This window comes from Myotis davidii, unplaced genomic scaffold, assembly GCF_000327345.1.
Source record: "Myotis davidii unplaced genomic scaffold, ASM32734v1 scaffold72, whole genome shotgun sequence".
NCBI lineage: Eukaryota > Metazoa > Chordata > Mammalia > Chiroptera > Vespertilionidae > Myotis > Myotis davidii.
In genome coordinates this window covers 7012200-7018687 of record NW_006284618.1, presented here as the reverse complement: position 1 = coordinate 7018687, position 6488 = coordinate 7012200, and positions in this window count along the sequence as shown.

Sequence of the window (6488 nt, the reverse complement as noted above, 5' to 3'; positions counted from 1 at the left end):
CCAACCACTGGGCAGCCCTCCGTCTGAGGGTCCGCTGTTGGCGTCACTGTTGCTCAGACGCAGGTGAGCCCTGCCAGGAGCGGTAAGACCCCTCTCCCCTCTCCCCGTCCTGGCTGCATCCGCAGGGAGGGTGCCTCCTGCAGGTGCTGGAGCTCTGCTGTTGCCTGTGGCTGCCACGCACAGCCGGAGCGCCACCTTACACACAGGCATCCTGCTCCCACGTCACGTGGACACGCTGGGCGAAGATGTGGAGATGGGTATTTCCAATGGTGTCGTAGGGTGCAGCCCTGAGGCTTTACGACGTTTACCCTGTGGGGTGGAGGGGGTCACCCTAGGTGCACTAGGTGACTGGTCGCCACCTAGAGCACCTGAAGCCTGGTTGCCAGTGATCCTGTGACGGTTACGGGGAGCCACTGACGTGGACTTCAAGTGTGCACGGCAGGGTCACGTGGGCAGGTCCCGGTGACCGGTTTGTAAGCTGCTGCTCACAGGCGGGCTGCTCGGAGAGGCAGCAGGTGCCCGCTTGCCTGTGGTTACTGCCCTCCTGAGAGCAGGGGCCTGCCTAGTGGATGGGGTTTATTTTTATTTTTTTAATCCTCACCTGAGGGTATTTTTCCATTGATTTTTAGAGAGAGTGGAAGAGAGACATTGATGTGAGAGAAACACATTGCTTGGTTGCCTCCTGCACGAGCCCTGACCAGGACCCTGGCTAGGGCGGAGCCCGCCACCAACTACATGGCCTTGGCCGGGATCGAACCCGGGACCTTTGTCTGCAGGCTGTTGCTCTATCCACTGAGCAGTCCGCCAGGGCAGTACAGGCTTTTATGAGCTTGGGCGACATAGAGGATCCTGCTTTATACGCTTAAGGCGTGGGAAAACGCTCCCACAATGTATTTTTTGCCTTTATTTATTTATTTTAGAGTGAGTGAGAGAGAGACATGGTTTGTTATCCCACCTATTTACGTGTTCATTGGATGAAGCACTTCCTCTCACTGGGCCTCCATCCGGGTCAGGACGTGTGGCTAGCGCTGGGACCCCGTCATGTGACCAGATCTGGTGCTCTGGCACTTGGCTGACCTGGGTCCTCACGTTCACAGCCCTGTTGGAGGGAGGGACGGTTAAGGTTGGCGACTGCTCTTCAACCTGAGCCCACATGAGCGGTTAATGCAGGTGCCGTGCCGGCCTGGGCTCCCAGAAACGCCACGTGGGCGGGAGCCCCTCTGTGAGAACCTGCGGGTAGTGCCTTACAGAGGAATGGGTCTGGCGAGACGGCCCGTGACCCCTTGCCCGGGTGGCCCGTCCCTGCCCTGGAGCTGCCCGTGCGAGTGTGTCAGGTCAGGCAGGACGGTGGTGCCTCTGGACCTGGCCTTGAACCCCGATGTGGCTGCTTCGTCACCGGCAGCGAATCAGACCTTCCTGAGCCTCAGTCTCCTCATCTGTGAAATGGAGATATGCTAGCTCCTGGCGTTGGAGATGAGCGTGTGGATGTCTAGTGGGGCGTGCCTGGCAGTCGGTGAATAGCTGCTCCTATTCTTTGGGTGAAGTAAACTGTCCTCAGTTACTAGCTGACTCGGGCTGGTGGTTGAAGATACCTGTGGGACCCTCGTTCTTGCGTTTGGCAGTCTGTTTATCTTAGAAAAACCCAGAATCACACCCACACCCACCATTTTTGGTTTTAAATGTTACTACATTGCCATATTTCATCTTTTGGCTTTACAAGAAAACTTTGCACACACATGAAGCCTCGGGTAACCACCCCTCACCCCATTCCCATTTGCTGCTTTTCAGTGTTGTACCCCCTATGCCCCTGTGGTTCCCATAGTGCTTAGGGAATTTGTGTAAATGGGTCACTGCTTCTCTCCTGGAGGCACCCCCTGTTCAGCATCATGTCTGGTTAATAAGATGGGGAAGGAGAGAGATGCTGCACAGGACCGGCCGCGGGGAACAGCCAGCAGCCCGAGGCCACACGGGGAGTCTCGAGGCCCTGAGATCAGCCGTAACTGCCAAGTCCAGGTGGCTGTGCGCCAATGAGCTGCCTTTGACGGTGCACACTGTGTGCACCACACAAGCTGTTCTTTCAAACCAGGTGGATGGACGTGGGAATGTGCGCGTGGCTTAGGTGTGTTACAAATGAAAGGTCCGCTGCGGCTGGTGTAACAAGAATAAGTTGTGCTCTGGGCCCCTGCTTCTGCCCACCCCTGTGTTCTGCCCACCCCTGTGTTCTGCCCACCCCTGTGCTCTGCCCACCCGTGCTCTGCCCACCCCTGTGTTCTGTCCACCCCTGTGTTCTGTCCTGATGGGAAGCAGTCCGAAGGTAAAAACGAGTGGGTCCGCCTGGCTGGGAGGCTCAGTGCTGAGCACTGACGTAGGAACCAGGAGGTCACAGTTCAGTTCCTGGTCAGGGCACAGGCTGGGGTTGCAGGCTCCATCCCCAGTTGGGGGCGTGCAGGAGGCAGCTGGTCAGTGATTCTCTCTCATCGTTGATGTTTCTATCTCTCCCTCTCCCTTCTTTGGAGTCAATAAAAATATATTTTTAAGAAAACTAGCGTGTCCTGAGGTTGTAGAGACCTGTGATTGGGGGCACGACATGACTCCCCGTTTAATGGAACTCATTGGGCCACCAGCTCCCAATGTATTTTAAATGAAAAACTGTTTCACTTTGCTCTTTTGCTTCCCTTGAATGCAGCCAGTCACTAGTGGCGGGGCTGTCCACGTCCCCCGTCATGTCCCCTGTCCACGTCCTCTGTCCACGCCCCCTGTCTGAACAGAGACATGGAGAAGGAAACACTCGCTCTATTGAGCCACGCCTGTCGGCCTCAGCCCCGCACCTGCGTTCCCGACGCGATCACCGCGTCCCTTGCACCCATTAGAGGACTCCGTCAGAGGTGATGGCGGTCACTCGGAACCCACGCACCGGGCTCTGCGATTCTCCACGTGCTCGGCCCCGGAGCATTTCCGCGGCCCCAGCGCAGAGTCCAGGCGGTCCGTCTTGGCTGCTCTGCTACCCACATCTCGGCTAAGACCTGCGTTCCTGTCCAGGTGCCGGCGAAGATCAGTCACCTTTCTCGCTGTTTTACAGGGTGGCGGTCAGCTGCTGGCCTCTCCATGAAGAAGCCCCTGCTTGGAACGGCGGCCAGTATGCCCCCGTCAGGCGCTGGGAATGGAAGTAGCGCCGGTGGGTTCACCGTTCATTCATCGGGTGCTGGCGATACAACGGGGAAGCCCAGCTTCCCATGGGGGCGGCCATGAGGCGGCCCTGGGCGTGGAGGACACACACGTTAGCTAGGCCCCGAGCACGCTGCCTGAGGCTGCTGGGCAGGGCACCGTCAGCGTCAGTCACCACGAGTCTAGGACGGGCACTGCCCAGCGGAGCACGTGGCCTGGCTTTCTGTTTACTTACGTTCACAGACGCGTCCTGCGAAGGGCTGGACTTGACCCTTGCTTTGCACTAAGATCTATCGTTTCAGCCCGACCGGCGTGGCTCAGTGGTTGAGCATCAACCTATGAACCAGGAAGTCAGGGTTTGATTCCAGGTCAGGGCATATGCCCGGGTTGTGGGCTCGATCTCCAGTGTGGGGTGTGCAGGAGGCAGCCGATCTGTGATTCTCTCTCATCACTGATGTTTCTCTCTCCCTTCCTCTCTGAAATCAATAAAAACAATATTTTTTAAAAAGGACCTATCATTTCAAAACATCATGTGCTCGTGCTGCCAGTCATAACCCAGGGGGTTGTTTTTACTCCAATGGAAAGCGATGGAACAGTAGAAATCTCACTCGTGTGGACGCCCCTGACAATGCCTGCTACATTGACTTAGGAGAAAGAGCCATGAGGTTAGAGGGGAGGCATCAACATGTTGTTAGTAATAGTAATATTTGATCTGTACATTGAATAAGGCTTCTGCCCAGAACCACTTGAATAGTCACCTGCATCGTTTTTTAAAAATATATTTTTATTGATCTCAGAGAGGAAGGGAGAGGGAGAGAGAAAAACATCAGTGATGAGAGAGAATCATGGATCTGCTGCCTCCTGCCGATCTGGGGATTGAGCCCATAACCCGGGCACGTGCCCTGACCGGAAATTGAAGCCTGACCTCCTGGTTCATAGGTCGACACCCAACCACTGACCCACACTGGCCGGGCTAAAAGGCTTCTTAAAACCCGGCCTGGTGTTGAGTGTGAGGTTTCTAATGGGACCATCCATCACTACTGACTGCTTGCTGGGAGAAACATCGTGGCCTCATAACCCCAGGGACAAAGCCTGTGCCTGGCCGAAGGTCACGTGGCACCCGGCTCCTCCCAGCCACTGTTGGTCGCCAATCACACCCACCTGTGATTCAGGTCGCCCTTCACTCATTTTCTTTGTCCTCTGCTCCCCTCTCATCTTCCGCTCCCCTCCCTTCCTTGCTTCATCAATGGGCAGATAATAAGAGGCCTTTGCGCAGACGCTGACAGGAAAACAGGGCCATTGGTGGATTTTCGAAAAGCGTGCTCAGAACCCCGGTGTGCCAGTTGGTCCAGGGGGTGGCAGGCGGCAGTGGGCACAGGAGCACGGCGTGCCCCTCTCCCTCTGTGTGTGTCTCTCCACCCCCAGCCCCTGAGCGCCTCTTGGAGTCTTCAGAGCCTGCACCCACCTCCTGAAGAAGCTTTCCCAGATGCCCAAAGCACATTTTCTTGTTTTGTTTTTTTTTTTAAAAATAATATGTTTTATTGATTTCAGAGAGGAAGGGAGAGAGAGAGAAACATCCATGATGAGAGAGAATCACGGATCATCTGCCTCCTGCACGCCCCCTACTGGGGATGGAGCCTACAACCCGGGCCTGTGTCTTGACCAGGAATCGAACCAGTGACCTGGTTCATAGCTGAGCCACGTGGGCCGGGCCAAAGCCTGTTTTCTTACACTCCAGTCCGGCACGTATCAGAGTCCACTTTGTTTCTGTTTCGGGGTAAACTGTGAGCCGTGGTCAGTCTCACGCTGCTCTCCGAGCCACTGGAGGCCAGGAGCCCCGTGCTCCGTGTGAAGCAGGACACGGAATTCGGTGAGAATGTGTCAAGAGACACTTCTCAGGCACCCACGGTCCTGTCCCCAGTGCCGGCCTTTAGGAGTAACAGCACAGCCCCAGCCTCAAGGGGTTTGAGAAGAAGGAAGGCGGCGTTTCAGATGAGCCAGCGACCCGAGGCGCTGCCTTAGCGCTGGCCAGAGGGGATCGGCCGCCGCTTCCATTACGGGCGGATGCGTTTCTCGCCAGGTTGTGGCTGGACACTCTGGGGTCTCACCCCACATTGAAAGCCGTACGGTTCTTTTTCCTCTTTCGGGCCCTTTTCAGTGCGCTTTGAAACACACCCGGTCGTGACACTTCTTGGGGGATCATGTTGGGAGACCATGAGTTACCTTCCGACCCGTCTCGGCCGTGGCTTTCAGCACATCCGCACCCCGAGTTTTTGAGCATCTTTCTGAGACTACATTTTTATCCTTAATTACAGGACAGATACAGACCATGAAATACTGACCATGTAATGACGTTTACAATGCGCAGTCTCCCCAGAGCTGTGAACTGTGACGTTAAGGATTCTGTCTTCAATGAAAGGAGTCGGGTGGGCCACGCGGGGCTGCCTGGGTTAAGCTGCGAACTACATTTCCCAGCATCCCCTTGCCCGTGTGGTTCCGGGTTGGAATCCAGGCCTCTCTGAGGTCTGTGGGCCGTCGGGAGGGGTGGATGGCAGAAGAGGTGCTCGGAGGTCCCTGCCTGACCCTGCCCCCTGCTGACGTGCACCCAGCAGTTCTTCCGGACTCTGGGCCCTGATGCCCAGCCGAGCGCAAGGCACACCCGCAGGTGCCAGGTGCGAGGCTGCAGACCCCTGGGCAGCAGCTGCTCCCCCTGGCCGGCCTCTCTGATTGACTGCGGACCCTCCAGCCCCCCTCCTGGCCCTCATGCCCCTCCCCCAGCTCCTTACATGACTGTAGGCGGTTGGATTCCTATAAAAAAGCCCTATTCCATGGCCTTGCGGTGTCTCCATTCCCTGCCTGGGCCCTGCCTGGCACCAGCAGAGAATTAGAAGCAAGTGTGAAGTCTCTTTTCAAAGGAGCTTTTATTCTCCTAAAGCCTTTTGCTCTTCAGGTTTTTGTTAAGGGCAAGTGCTTAGAGGTGGACGGAGGTGCTAAAACCCTTGGGACTTGTTGCTGTGGTCTCTGGAGCATAATGAGCCGCCCTTCTCAGAGGAAGACAACCCTCCGGTCCAGTGCTGTGGGTGGAGGTGGGAGGTGCTTACCCAGACAGGTCCAGGTTGTGAAAGCTCCCGAAAGAACTGACACTCACTGCATGTTTATTTTTGTCCTTCTTCCCTCTCTCCCTCCTTCCATTCCCCCATTCAGTCATCCACCCATTTACCCATCCATCCAACCGTCCCTCCCTCCCATCCATCATCTATCCATCCATCCCTCCCTTCCTCCCTCCCTCCCTTCATCCATCCATCCAACCATCCCTCCTTCCC